Here is a 16076-nt window from a genome sequence, read left to right on the forward strand (position 1 = left end):
TTATCTTTGGATCAACACTTGACAGGCACACACTGCGAATCTTCCAGGTTTTGTGGTTAGCATGGCACATGACCGTAGTTGAGACAAGATGGGAACAAACAGCCAGTCCCGTAACCGAAGATAAATCTCTTGCATTGCCTACGCCCGGAATCGAACTACGGATCGATTGCATAGGGAACACATACGCTATCTACAGAACCAAGGCGGAGGGAAATATTTATGCAGAGAGCAAAAATATTACTTACTTACTTACTTACTTACTTTGTTTTTTTTGTTGGTCTATGGTCTCTCTGTGACATTGTACAGACGTGGACAAATTATTAGACTAAATTAAATATATGTGCAACGAAGCTGTATTTATCGGTAGAAATAATGCACAAAAATGTATTTTGGACAGAAATAATGAACAGAAAATTGAGTCTGGAGGTTACTAATATTTTGTGAACATTCCCTTATTCTTTATTAACACGTTGATTTTGTCAGGGATGCTGAAAACCAAAGTTTGACCTTTCTTTGAATATCAGCATCATTTAGCCAGATATCAGACAGTGCTTAAATGAGTCCTGTTTTCTTGTAAGTCTCTTTTTGTTCACTTTCTTCTTCATTATAGATCACAAATTTTCAATTTCGTTCATGTCCGATCTTCTTGCAGGCCATAGGAGAACAGACTGTTGAATATCTTTTGCAGTATATAACTAAAACACCAGTAGTACCAACACAGTCAGACAAAATATACTTAACCATTGGAAAAATATACCAGAAGATGTAAACAATCATATTTACAACAATAGAGAGTCTGTGAATTATACTGATAGTTGATATGACGAATTATATTATGTTTCCAAGAAAAATGTTTTTGTCTAATAATTTGTCCACGTCTGTATACCCAAAATTGTGGAAAATCATAAAAAATTCAGGTCAGAAAGGGTTAATGTATTGTATCGGCAGAGAGTACATGATGACTAATTACTTGTGATCTCATTATAACTTTGTCGTAGCAGTAACAGACGTCTTGCGTGTGCATACCAGTCATTTGTAGTTACTACTGTAGTAAATACAGTACTATGGATGTTACGGAGAGTAACAACTAACAACAATGAACATAACATTATGCAGGTTTACAATTCACAACACGCAACGTTATTTGGCAAAATGCTATGAATGTGCACGCTACTTGAACAAGACTCATTCACAGTGCTGAGTGTTGCAGGTGTTTAGGGGACCCATAATGCTGCATGATGAAATTGTTTTAACGCCGATTTCACACGCAAGGCAACCTCAACAAGTTTCGAACACTTCAGAAAATATTCAAGTGAAGAACTGAATCTGACCTGAATAGGAAATGTAACTCTCAAGATTTCTTATGTATGTTTTGCAGTGTACTAGATGCAGTTTAAATTAATCCATAGAAATAACTTGAACACTAAGATTTTGCAATTCAATTTTAATTTTCAGAGAAGTCTATATTGTATCTTAAAAGTATTTATTTCAGTCACTGACTTCACAGCATATGTTTAAGGTGCTACATGTCATTTTATTATCTCATATGTGAAGATTTGCATTTATATATATACTAGTGGCTTGTGCAGCAAATGCTGCAAACTAAGTTCATTAGACGTTCAAATAAACATTTTTCAGATTTATTTTCAATGAAGAATACCAGACATTCGGAAAGTTATTTGCTTCCATAACAATGAAAGATACTCTCTCTTGAGCCAATACTGAAGTGAACCACGCATATAAATATCTACACCACACCGCCATTAAATATATGAAAGACCCAACCCGACTTGATTAATAATCAAAAAAATAATTCATTTTTAATAATATTATTATCTTACGTAAGTTTTATAGCTTTCAGTAACATATACTATATATACTATATACCCGCCACTCAATAAAATATAGAAATCAAAATCTAATTCGTTATTCTGTACATCTACTTATATAATCCCAAAACGTTCACTTTCATATCATCAATATAGCATTAATACGTATAATTAATGAAAAATAGTCACATCATGGCATTAACTACAATAATGTTTCATTTCTAATGGTTATAATGTCATCAAACCACCTCAAGTTTTGTAGTTTTTAATATCCAATACACAGCTGTACCCAGAAAATTACACACCACAGACTCGAACCTGTAAATTATTTTTAGTAAGTTAAGTTTTTAATAACCAATTTAATTTGAGCTCTAAATATGTCAGCATTCTTGCAGATCATGGCCTTCGTGTAATATTGTTTACTGTAGTATGTGTTTTGTTTTATTCTGAAATGTAACACGGCCGACTTGATGCTCGCTTCGCTTCTCCTTTACAAAAAAGCGAAGGGAATATCAAGTCGGCCGTGAATGCTATTAGCTAGTTCTCAAAACTGACGACAGATGGATTTTGGAAAATAGGAAAATTATATTTAAAAATTTACATTTCACTGAAAACTACTACTTTTCCGAAAAACTTTGGGTTCCAAGCTTCAAAATGAGGGGCCATTTATTAAAATCCGTTCAGCCGTTTTCCCGTAATTTCCATTACCAGTTCAAATTATATATATATATATATGTAAATCAATATTTTTTGTAATTTATACGTGTATTTTAAGTAAGTGACAATCAAGTCAGTCATATTGAATGTCAATGTGTATCACAGCAATGTTGGTTTTTAATATGTCTCATTTTGTATGCCACTAAATACTCGTATGTTTTGTATTTGTAGATATTATGTAGAGAGCACTGATATTGCTGAAATGTACTTCGTATCTGATGATGTTGGAGTAGACCAACGAAAACGTTCATACGTCTTTAAATATGTAATGTAAAGATGTAGCACCTTAAACATATGCTGAGAAGTCAGTGACTGAAATAAATACTTTTAAGATTGAACACTAAGGTTAAAATACGATATCGTCCTCCTTTAAGATTGTGGACGAAATAAATTGAACGAGTCATGGACATGCTCTATAAGCAAAGATAAGGAGAAAATTCATCATCATCATCATCATCCAATTCAAGCACTAAACCTAGTGGTCTGGCGGTCTCAATGGTCTCATGCCATCTTTTTAATAGTCTTCCAACAGATCGTTGTCAACTAAATAAATAAAATAACTAAAATAGCATTGTTTTGTAATACAACAATACAGTCTATTCATATATATTACATTTTATACTTATGATTATTACCTATCACAAATTAAATTTAACAATAATCGTGTATTACAGTATATTAAAACTTTTTCAAATTGATCATAGCTCGATTAATCTAATCGATTTAATTCAAATCGTTAATCGATTAAATATTTTCATCGATCGACAGCACTATTATTAATCCACGCAGAATTGTCTCATAGCTTCGTCTATTTTGAACCGTATGTTTTTAGAAGATGTGCTCATTTGGCCACTGAAAACACTTTCGAGATAGAACTCTGATCTTCAGAAGACGTGGAGAATTCGTTACTGCATCGAGCACTTAGAATGTACCAAGCGGACAAATGGTAGAGCAAGGTGCGGCGTTTCGTTGGCGTAATCTGCAACAGAACCAACTTCTGGAAGGAGCGGCTGCACGGACTGCAGGCTGTGTGGCATACTCTGGCCTACGCCGTAAAGCTGCAAGCGGCGGCCTCGTAAAACTGAATGTACAGCCCAGATATTCATAACCTGTCGTAATATATCGGCGATATGGGAGACGACGTTCAGATTGCGTGCATCGCGACGCTGCTCAAGTCTTCAGCTGAGTCAGCGCCACGGAGAGACGTTTGCGGGACCTACATTCTTCCGCGATGCATTTGCTTCCTTTAAAAACACTCTTCAATATAATAAATACAGGGACATCATTTTATTTTTACTAACATTTCTAATATTAACCTCGCTATACCTTTGGATCAACGATTAAGAACCGGAAACACCGTTTGCTACCCCCTTCCACGACTGGAGTTCGATGATACTGGCGTAATATACAAACAGATCACTTCACTAGGTATAGGAGGGAAGAAAAGTGGTTCATCCATTTACGTAAACTAGGAAACATCGCGATTTTAAGTTTGATAATTTTCATTAGGTCTTTGTTTAATCAAGATACAGTACAGTATTAGCAATGAATGTTTTTATTCCGTGGGACTGAAGCCGGATGGTCTATGGCGAGTCCTTGGCATCAACCCCTTTGATTAGTTTACCCCCCCCCCCGTTTGATTTGATTACCTGGTTGGGTTTTTCCGAGGTTTTCCCCAAACCAAAAGGCAAATGCCGGGTAATATTTTCGCGAATCCTCGGACCTCACCTCATCTCACTACATCTCGCCAAAATATTGTAAAAAATTGCAGAAAATTGTAAAAATTGTAGAAAATTACTAAATTGTAAAACTATAAAAAAAATTTGTAAAAATTGTAATTGGAATATTGTAAAATTTTGACTTGTTCCACATCTTAAAGCTTCATTGCTCATGTAAGATCTATGGAATAAAATAAAAGAATGAATGAATGAATTCACGAACTGAGCTTTCCATGCGGACTTATATTATGCAGTGTATATTATACTGTCTATAGTACATTAGCGTACACTATAGAGAATGAAGTTAAATTGAATAATAATCATAATATGGATATTTAAACACATTTTTGAAAATGGTGGCCGTTCATTTCTATACAGCCTTCAGTTCTAATGTGCATATTATCGCACTATAGACTATTGTACGTAATTCCAACTACCAGGTTCGTGCTTCGTATCAGTAACTCATGTTGAAATAATTCTGTACCTACTCTATAAAAGAGACCTTACGTACTTTAAATTCAATCTTCACTTCTGCCCGATCCCAAAAGATAAAATTACTCAGACATGCTATCTACTGTCCGTCCAAGTGGTTACGTCGCAGCGTCGTAGAAAGGGAGGAAATCACATTATAGTTAATTACTTAACGAGGCCCTTTTATTTAAGTTATTTTAAACAATTGCATGGGTATAATATTACGCAGACGTCCAACAGAAATTAATGTTCTCAGAAAAGAGCTAAGACAGCCCAGCCACTAACATTTACAGAGAGGCGAATAGAAGCAGGTGGGGGAAATCGGGATGTGACGTAGGCAAATGGAAAATGATGCAATATTGAAAGCTCTTTCGTCACTGGAAAACGCGAACATATTTTTGGAACGTACTGTTTACTGTGACCGTAAGGCTACTATGATTTTATATGCGGTCTTGGATCTGTTTGGAGGACGATTGAACTTCATTAGTAGAAGGGGTGGGAGTGAAGTACATTAAAAAAATCAGGTACAATAAAAATTGAAGTAAAAATAAAATGATGTCCCTATATATATATATTTAGGTGTACAAATCCTGAGTGTGTATCTTTTTTCGTGTGACAAAGAATTAGTCCTTTTCGCGCATTGAAATTCTGCTCAGAACTATACCCCTTTGAACTTCGTTGTCATTATCTTCTCAATCATCATCCAAAGCGATTAGGCTTTTTGGACTAATCCAGATTATGATATATTAGCAATTATGAATTGAAGGTTATTTTTAAATTAATTAGTCACTTATTTGAACACTTACTGTGAAGAGTGTACGTTCATAAACAACACACAGCATTTCTCTGAATATACCATTTTTGTTGCGTTGTGAGTACCCTAAACAATAAAAGTTAGAAAAAAAAGTTTCAGAAAAAGTTGTTTCTTTGTAAAAGTAGTTTCCAATGGTATCTTCAACGAACCATGCTCTCATTTGAAATTTCGATGTTGACCACAGGTACCCCTACTTCCTCTTTGTTACGGTAAATGGTACTACCACCAGTACATTCTTTACATAGGTTTTGTTTATCAACTTTTTTATAAACAACCAATATCACACAGTTTTCGAGAAAAAAGTCTGATACGGGTGATCTGAAACACCCGATATGTATACAAATATATACATATACATATACATATACAGTGTCCCATTTATCTTGTGCACCTATTATAACTTTTTTGCTTGGATAGGTATTGGAATTTTTCGTTTTTAAAGTTATGTTAAAACGAGGGGCTAACATGAGTGTAGAGATTTGGTGCACGTAACTACATTATGGTACAAGATAGAATACACGTGACGTCGTCAATTTTTCAAATAACACTACATACTTTAATCATGTTACAGTGATTACACATATTAAGACGAGTTCAAAAATGTATCACAATGTAACCTTCTTAATCAATAACAACAACAAAATGCAAAATGAACGTCATCAGAGTGTGCCGTTTGTTGTGGTGTCCCATTCATCTTGTGCATTAACTTACATAAAACGAAAGACGACTGACGTCCGTACACGTCGTGTGTTGTGTGTTTGCTGTCTTAACATGTAGCCAAACCACAACAACTGTCGACGCCACAATCTACATACAGTGGCCTGCACGTTCTCCGGGCTTGTCGCCAGTTCCTGTGGGGAACTGTAAAGGTCAGCGTGTACCAGAACATTCTGACAACACCAGACGACATGTAGCAACGCATTCGACAGGCTTGTGTGTCCATTCATCAAGCAATATCACGGGGAGTCATACGGTCTTTCGGGGAATGCCTTCGAATGTGCACTAATGTGTAAGGTCACCATTTGGAACATCTTCTGGGACTCGCAAAGCATAACATTATCACATGGAAGTACGTTTTTGTTTCGTTTTGTTGTTGTTATCGATTGGGAAGGTGACATTGTGATACATTTTTGAACTCGTCTTAATGTGTGTAATCAATGTAACATGATTAGAGTATGGAGTGTTATTTGAAAAATTGATGATGTAACGTGTATCTTGTACCATAATATCATAATGTAGTTACAGGCACCAAATCTCCACACTCATGTTAGCCTCTCGTTCTAACATAACGCTCAAAAACAAAAATTCCAATACTTATCCAAACAAAAAGTTATAATAGGTGCACAAGATGAATGGGACACTCCGTATATATATATATATATATATATATATATATATATATATATATATATATACCTTAGGAACCTTCCTACCAATTTTACCAGTGCTGACAGAAGTGCATCTTAAATGGAGTAGTTTTCATCTGAATTCGGGTGTGTATATGTTCCACAACTATACTAGCAATGATCACCGCAATTCACGATGTTATTGACTATACTACTAAATACAGACTAAATAAAGGGACTCTTTTGTCAAGTAATCAAAATAATTTAAGATCACAAAATATTTATACATAAGATAAACACAAGAAAAGAGATGTAATGAAATTTAATCGAACCTTCCTACCAATTTTACCAGTGCTGACAGAAGTTCATCTTAAATGGAGTAGTTTTCATCTGAATTCGGGTGTGTATATGTTCCACAACTATACTAGCAATGATCACCGCAATTCACGATGTTATTGACTATTCTACTAAATACTGACTAAATAAAGGGACTCTTTTGTCAAGTAATCAAAATAATTTATGATCACAAAATATTTATACATAAGATAAACACAAGAAAAGAGAGGTAATGAAATTTAATCATAGTTACTCTAATAACGACAACATTATGGCTTTCACCGGATGTTTACCGTATTCTTTCAATGAAATAAAATGCTAACTAGTATTTAGTTTTCATTGAAACTATTTCTTAAACAATCACTAGTATTTTCTAGGAGTGTGCAACATTCTCATATTGGATGCTGTGACTCTGAAAGATATTAAGGAAGCCGAATAGGGAATGTCTTCAAGGTCCTACTTTCGTCTGTGGTATAAGAAGACGTGACTGAAAATGAAACTACCAGACGCCATCTGCAGGATAAAATTCTTTCAGCAGTGAGTGAGATGGATATATGCAGGACGTAATTCAATCCCAAGTATCTCGGCGTGGCTCTGGTGCCGTGTTTCATGTACGTAACAAATTCTCGGATTTGTAAGATCTACGTACTATGAGACGTTAGTGAGTTGGACAGACAAGGAAAAAATATGTGATCGAATTATGACGTGAAGAGCTAATGCTTCTGAGTACCTAACATTGGACGTAGGAGAATTTAGTTTTCGTGTTGAAAAGTTGCGAAAATGGCAACTCCTCAGAACAGGTTGTCCTGTCTGATTTCTTACTATCCTCAGTTTGTTTTCTACTGTTATATTCTAAATCAAATACTTCTTTAACTGTCTATGAATCTGTGCGTTTTTAGACTTGTATGTAGTTGCGAAACATTGGAAATGTTAAGTATACGTTATATACTCGGATAATTCCGCAATATTAAGAAGTAAATCTATCATATTTTTATCAAAATTTTTATAGAAAAATATTATCAAGGTATTTTATTTTTATTTATTTTATTTATTTATTTAACCTGGTAGAGATAAGGCCATCAGGCCTTCTCTTCCCCTCTACCAGGGGATTACAACTACAATATTAAGAATACTATTACAATTATTATTACAATTAATATTAAATTTACAAATACAATAAAAATCAAAGTACTGAAAGATTAACTGATTAATTAAAGCTAGACAGTTTATTGTAAAAGTTTAGAAGAGAGAAGCATTTCTTTTATTGATTAAGTAAAAATTAAATCTACTCTACGCAGTAAGAAAATGCTTAATAAGTTTGCTTTTGAACGCTACTAGATTCCGACAGTCTCTGATGTCACTGAGTAGGGTATTCCACAAGCGCGAGAGCGAGATTGTGTACGATGATGAATACGTAGATGTCTTAATGTGTTGGTATGGCTAGTATGCGGCTATTTTGCGTGCGTGTGAAGAGATTATGATATGATGACAGATAACTCAAACAGGAGGCAAGGTAGGTAGGTAGGTAGGTAGGTAGGTAGGTGTAGAAGTGTGAAGGACTTGGTAAAGGAGAACAAGGGAATGAAAATTTCTACGTTCGTTAAGCCGTAGCCAGTTTAGAGTTTGGAAGGATGGGGTAATGTGGTCAGCGCGACGGACATCGCAGACGAAGCGAACACAAGAATTATGAACACGTTGTAATTTTTGCGACTGGTTGACATTGAGGTCAGTCACTAGAAAATCACAATAATCGAAGTGGGGCATTACTAGTGTTTCCACGAGTATTTTGTTGAGTGATAGCGGAAGGAATTTGGAATGCTGTTTAAGGAATGTAGTATGGAAAGCACTTATGTATACATGGACGAAACCTTTCATTACCAAATGAGATAAAGAGACCTATTAAAATGCAAATATATTTGGTTGTACATACATTACAGTTAAAAAAGAACAACTCGGGTAATTCTGCAACAGTGCGGATAAATCTGCAAAAGGACTTGGCTAATTCCGCAGTAGCAAATAATAATTATGAAATACATTATGAAAGTAACATAAAAGGAACAATTTATATGTAACAATGCTCACTTTCTTCACAGCTGTGTAGCAAAACACGAAAGACAGCCAACTTTCGATGTTTCTCTGTATTGCCGACAGAGGTGTCGACCAATATCCTTGATTTTTTTCCGTACTACTGCGGAATTACCCATTCTGCGGAATTAGCCGAGTTTTCCCTATAATGTCTTTATATTAGCGAATTATGTAAATTCCTTCTTCTCCTGCAGTTCATGTCTTGGTCAGAAGTCTTTTCCTACTTAAGTCTACAGTTTATAGTATTGTGTCTACTTTCGGGCATATAATTAAAAACTAAGTTAAATTTAAAAATAATATATAACCATAGGTAGAAAGTTCGTAGCATAGATTTCAGTTGAGTATAGCGAGGACCTGGACCTAAGGCATTTTCAAAATTTTAAACATTCACAAATCAGAGGTTCAGTTTGGCGTCATTAGAGGACTTATGGACCAGCTGATTGCTGTTTTTGGCCTTCACTTACTGAGTCTGAAAGCTCTCTTCCTTTTGCTAGTGAGAATTGCGATGTCACTCTCTGCTAACATCTTAAGCTATCTGGCCCTGTTATTGCAAAACTCCGCTTCGGATGGCGCTCTGCGACATTCTTTCGCCTTTTCCCCTTCAAAACTTTTCTAGGTTCCGTCAGTGGAACAGCGACCCACGAAGTAATACAAGCGGCCTAACGGTTTGAAGCTCACATCGTTTCTTCTCCGCATCTCCAAATCCCCTTGCAAGGACTCGCACTTGCTTATCTTCCATTTGTTTTCCTCCTCACCATCGTCGTCTTATACAAGGAATTCAATCAAGAATTTCTTAATATATTTATTTTTTTTTTATTTTATTCAGTTATTTTACGACGCTGTATCAACATCTAGATCTTAATATAGTTCGCCAGTAAGCGCTTTATGTAATTCGTGCTATGATATGTTAGTGAGTTACAGAATTACAATGTCAAATAATACATATTTTCTTTCTTAGTACAATTGTACAGTTAGTAAGTTATAGTATTTAACCTGGTAGAGATAAGGCTATTATGCCCTCTCTTCCCCTCTACCAGGGGATTACAACTACATTATTAACAATACAATTACAATTATAATTAGTTAGAATATCACAATGACTATTACACTTTCACTCCATCATACTACTTTTGACCAATAAAACGGTACGAAAGGACATCTTTCAACCAATCATCTCATAATTTTATCACTTCCCTAGCATTTGTTTCTTTGTTTGCCAACATTTCAAACTGCAAATTCTTTACGGTATTATAAAACATGCTTTGCGATCGTCATTTGATTCCGCATAGATAGTCAACCGAAAATGGCGATTCGGTTTAAATGTTTTGGTGAAGGGAACATTAGTGAAATAGAATTTTAGTAAATCAATTAATATCTCTTTTATTGTATTAGAGTACTTTATTTCTTATAATCTTTATATACTTTTTTCTAATCATGTAATAGTCAATTAAATACCACTCGAGTTTTGATTTTCTCTAGATAAATCAAAACCTATAGTGAGATTCCTGTTGATAAAATTGTTGATTTCCAGATATTAACGAGATTAAACGGTTCTAGATTGCTCGATTTTGCTTTGTTATCTTCGGTGACTTCCGTCCCTGTGTAGGGGAGAGTCGGGTAGTATCGGACATCGGGTAATATCGGACAGTGAGTTTCTTTCATCTACCACACGATGATAGTACCTGATTGACATGGTTACGTTTTAGTGATGTCGCGTAGAGAAACGTAGCCATGTCATTCAGGTACTACCATATGGTGGTAGGTGAAAGAAACGCACTGTCCGATACTACCCGATGTCCGATACTACCCGACTCTCCCCTATATTCACATGACACTTCTGAATCGTATGAATTGACCAACCACACAAAATTGAAGGGAAGATTTTATAATAGGCCTAGATAGTTTTTGGACTTTTATTTAGCTGTCTTGACGTGATTATTTAAAAAATAGTTATTTCTAAGCGTTATTTAATTTAAATCATAGTTTTCTGCTCAAGGGCGGGTCTTTCAGTGCAAACCCAGCATTTTTCGCTTTCCCCTTAGTCTCCGCATACGATCCATATGTTATAAAGTTGTCTAACATTGTGATATCTTCTTCCTCTTCGTGATCAGTTTCAGAATAGTAGCACTGTCAGAGTCTTAGTTGAATTTTTCTGGAGTCATTGAAAATAACTCGACTCATCTTTCTCATCATAAATACGCGACTATATTTAATGAGAAGGGAGTTAGATTAAATTAGTCCATGCAAGGCTATATAAGGAACATGTACATTTGGAAAGTTAGTGTACCGTGATCTTCAGATGAAAGGGTAAAAGAAAGATGCCGTTACACATGATTAAATCCTATTGATTGATCATTAAAGTAACATTTTTTCTCTCTTTCTTGCTCGCAGACAAAGAACTATAAAATCTTTTAATATTTTTCAGTAGGCCTAATGATAAGATAATTATGTCACATGAAATAGTTCATATTTTGTAATTGTAAACGTACTAGTGAAAAGTACTTACTAACCTGAATCAAAATTATGGTGGAGGTAAGGTGAGCTTAAATGATACAATGGGAAAGAGTTCAGTGAACAAGAATCAGTATTTTGTATTGAAATAGGATAAATTATTACAATTTTATGTAGGATTCAACTCAGGACACAAATATAATGCTCTTTTCTACATAACAACGTAATCATTTTTAAATGTAAGTAAACAGTACTTGTATTCATTTTTAAATGTAAGTAAACAGTTAACAAACTTTAGAATTGAGTTTATGTAATCATTCTAAAAAGTAAGTTCCCATTGAAAGTTATTGTTACACTTCAACATTCGAAAAAACAAAGGTGATGATGATAGGGATAGAATTTTTATGCACTAAAAGATATAATAACAAAACATAATGTTATTACTAGATTTTGCATAGAAATCCTATGGTCCGTCCCAGAAATCTGTGGATTAACTTCACGCATATGAGGTCGGAGTCAATTTGTGCCTGAGTGTATTGCAGGCAGCATCAGCTCGAGGCCGCTAAGGGGTAAGATGCTCGTGGTATTAGAAGGTGGAGTAGAGTTCAAATAGAAATGATCCAATCCCTGCAAGCGGTTGTTAGCTTCTTTCAATCAACACCTCCCCTCAGAGCGACCATTGGTCCTAGCCCTCCCACATACCACATGCGCAGAGGTATTGTTGCGTCTTTGTACTCTACACAACCCTACATTTTTCCTTATTTTAATGATCGTCCATTTATTTATTAGATGTTTAAATTCAACTGTAATAAATTAATTTCCTTTAAAATATACCTATTTTTTACAGTCTTGCGATCTATTTTACGAAATTGTCTCGATTCTCTCTTGGCAAAATTACGACATACAATGAGAACCTGAAATAGTGAACATTGTTTTTGCGGACCTTGTAAGGTGGCTGAACTCTGAGTCGATGTGATCCATCCTAGAATCGAACTGTCTAAAATTGAGGCTCCACAGTAGTTCTGAACGGACTACTGTGAGACATCCCAGTTTAAACTGAACGCTCAATTTTACTCTTCCAATCCCAACATATTTCACCTGTTAGAGACATTAAAGTGTGCTCAAACTGAAACTTACGTTAAAATGAGAAGCCAGAAGAAAAAAACTACCAAAAAAATCCGAGACAAACAAAATTAGATAAAAGAACAAATGGAACGCAATTAGGTCAGCTGACTGCAAAATGATGGACAGCTGTTGAGTGATTCTTAAGCACGGGTGGCAGCACGTTGGTAGGCTATATTATTGCTGCTCCGCGTGCTTGCTGTTCATCGTCCGGCCGCAGGGGGAAACGAACGCACTGTACAATGAGAACCTGAAATACTGGGTGTTCATTTTAAAGTGTGTGTCATGACGTCATTGTTGTGAGTCAGCGATTTGAAGCGAGTTTCAGCTTTTAGGTCAGAGAAGTTGCCTATTAATCAAGGCGTTCAATCTGAACTGGAGAACGTGTACGATATAACTTGAACGTCGTAGAAAAAGATGGCGGTCTTTACGGTCTGTGTGCTATCATAACCTCTTTCGAACTGTGTTTTGCGCGGGCAAGTCGTACGCAGAGTATTTGTTATCATCGGTTGTGTACGGAAACATTCCACGACACAAATCATATGCTCCGTGTCCATGTTGACCGTCCAAGTTAATGTCAACAAATACTGTACGTAAGTAATCGTCAAAGCTCGGAACTTGGGGACTTGTGTGTCGTGTGCATGAGTAAGGTTAAGGTACGATGTACACAAAGTGCTCAGGGACAGTCGTGTGTACTAAGAAAGTGGTCACATCGAATAACAGGAAGACGGATGGGGAAACTGTGTCATTTCGAAGCCAGTGACATTCAGAGAATTACAGGAAAACGGTCTGTTTAAAGAATTAGAAAATACGTGTTATGGGTATTATAGAAGTTTAAAAATACATCTTTTAAACTTTAGGTACAGAATTCGTCGAGGAATTCGGAGGAGGTACCTTATTTGTTTTCGAATGCAGAGTTTATATTTTGTAAGTTGTGCCACACATAAATTAGAGGTATTCATTTAAAGACATTGCAGTCCCTTAAATTAGTGGAAAATCTGTTCATAGCCATGGATCAAGTCGTAGAGGAGCCTGCCCTAATAGTGACACACAAATTGAAAATTGAAAATTATTTTCGAGAAAAATTTAGGATATAGGCCTACTTATTTTTGTCAGATACGGGATCAGCTAGCAAGTGCTGAAAATCGACCAGAAAACAGTAACAGTGAAAACATTCAGTGTTTTAAGTTTGCTCTCGTCACTTCATATGATGTGGAAATAAATTTTTCTCGTTTCATATCATATGAAGAAGTTATGAGTTCGGAAATATTCGAATACACTGTAATAAAATGTACAGAGGAGAACAGTAAAGTTGATATATTTCTCGTGTTTATTTTTATTATATATTATATGCTAAAAATTACATGTTTAAACTTACCGTAATACTATCAATATGTTCTTCCATCAGACCTGACAGTACCTCCGTGCTGGAAGCGGGAGTTTGTTGATATTGGAGTCCGGTCGCTTAACCACGTGTAAAGACACAAGTCCCCAAGTTCCGAGCTTTGCTAATCGTCTTAACCATCTCCCCATATCCCGACAGTAAGAAAAAAACTCACCCCAGTACGTTTTTCCAAACAGTTCACATTCCTGCCCTACTGGAGTTACCGTACGTATCGGTAAGTACTCTTCAGAATGAACGCCGTACTTGCTAGGCAACTTCTCTGGCACATAGGTAATACGCCTCTGCGGAAGTGCAGGAAGATTGAATTCTCTAGGCTCATCGGCTAGCCACATGACGTCATACAGCGAGCCATGACACACATTGAACTGAACACCCAGTAGTGTTCTTGCGGACCCTGTAAGGTGGCTGAATTCTGAGTCGATGTGCTCCATCCTAGATCGAACTGCCTAAAATCAAACTGCCTCACTTCACTGTATAAAGAATAAGTTAATGTGCAACTTTTCCAATCCAAAAGTTATCATCCTTCCCTTTTAAATTGAAAATTATCCGCGCTGAATGCGATGTAGGCAAATGTAATACAAAATATTGCGCGAAGGCTTACACGCCACTGATTACGCGAATATTATAGCTTGTGAAGGAACGACACGCCACTGCTCGGCACGAGGTAGCGCAACTAATGTGCCGGTCCGCCTAGCCCTGATGGACCGGGGAGACTGTTGTTCCATTTCCCGGGTCCCGTCCCTCGGTGCGAGCCAGTCCACTAAAACATGGCGTCACGTCTTTCAAAGTGCAAAACCTCGTAAAGTGCACCTGACTTCATTTGGAACACAATGTTTTATCCTCAGGAAACGTTGCGTGTTACAGCAGGACAGTAAGTGTATGTTTGAGAGACGGCTTTAATTGCAGTCCGGGCTGGTTGCTGTGTGGTTTTGTGCTCTGTACGAGGACAGCAGCTTCACTTACGGATATTATAAAAAATTACAATTTCTATTAACAGATGCAGTATGCTACCTATAGGCTACTGTAAAACCAAAACTTATGATATCAGAAACTTAAGGCTGGTTCACAATAAACCGGGAACGAGAAGCAGAGAACGTGAATATGAAAATTTTTGATTCACAATAAACCGAGAACGTAGACGACTATGCATATCGATATGCATGTCAATAACGATATGTAAAGTCGATATTACGCATTCTGATGTTATTTGTGTATAATTGACTAATGGCGTTCTCTCATGAGTACAAGGCAGCCAACATAAACACAGGTTAACCAACTTCAACGGTACTATAAATATGCCCATGCATCTTTATTATCACAATCTATTTTAAGTCTGCCACAACGCAAAATAAATAGAGAAGAAACAATTGTAATAGAACAAAAATGAACACAACAGTAGTTATTGAATTGAAGCATGATTATGTAGTGTGTAATACAACCAATACAGTAATAAAATGCGATTCACTTACGATCGGTGTTCAAAGATGCAGAACTCTTCTCCTGTTCACCATTCCTTCAAGTGCATCCTTCAGTAGGCAGTTTCTTCTCAGTCAGTGATCCAATCAATTCTGTTTTCTCGTCCTGATCAGTTTCAGCATCATTCTTTACTTCACTCACTCTTTGCAACACAGCTTCATTTCTTATTCAATCTGTCCACTTCACACGTTCAATTCTTCTCCATGTCCTTATTTCAAATACTTCTAGTCGCTTCTGGTCACTTCGTCGTAATGTCCTTGTCCATACCCCATACAATGCCACACTTCACACAAAACACTTCACTAG

This window comes from Periplaneta americana, chromosome 11 (assembly GCF_040183065.1).
Source record: "Periplaneta americana isolate PAMFEO1 chromosome 11, P.americana_PAMFEO1_priV1, whole genome shotgun sequence".
Classification (NCBI taxonomy): Eukaryota; Metazoa; Arthropoda; class Insecta; order Blattodea; family Blattidae; genus Periplaneta; species Periplaneta americana.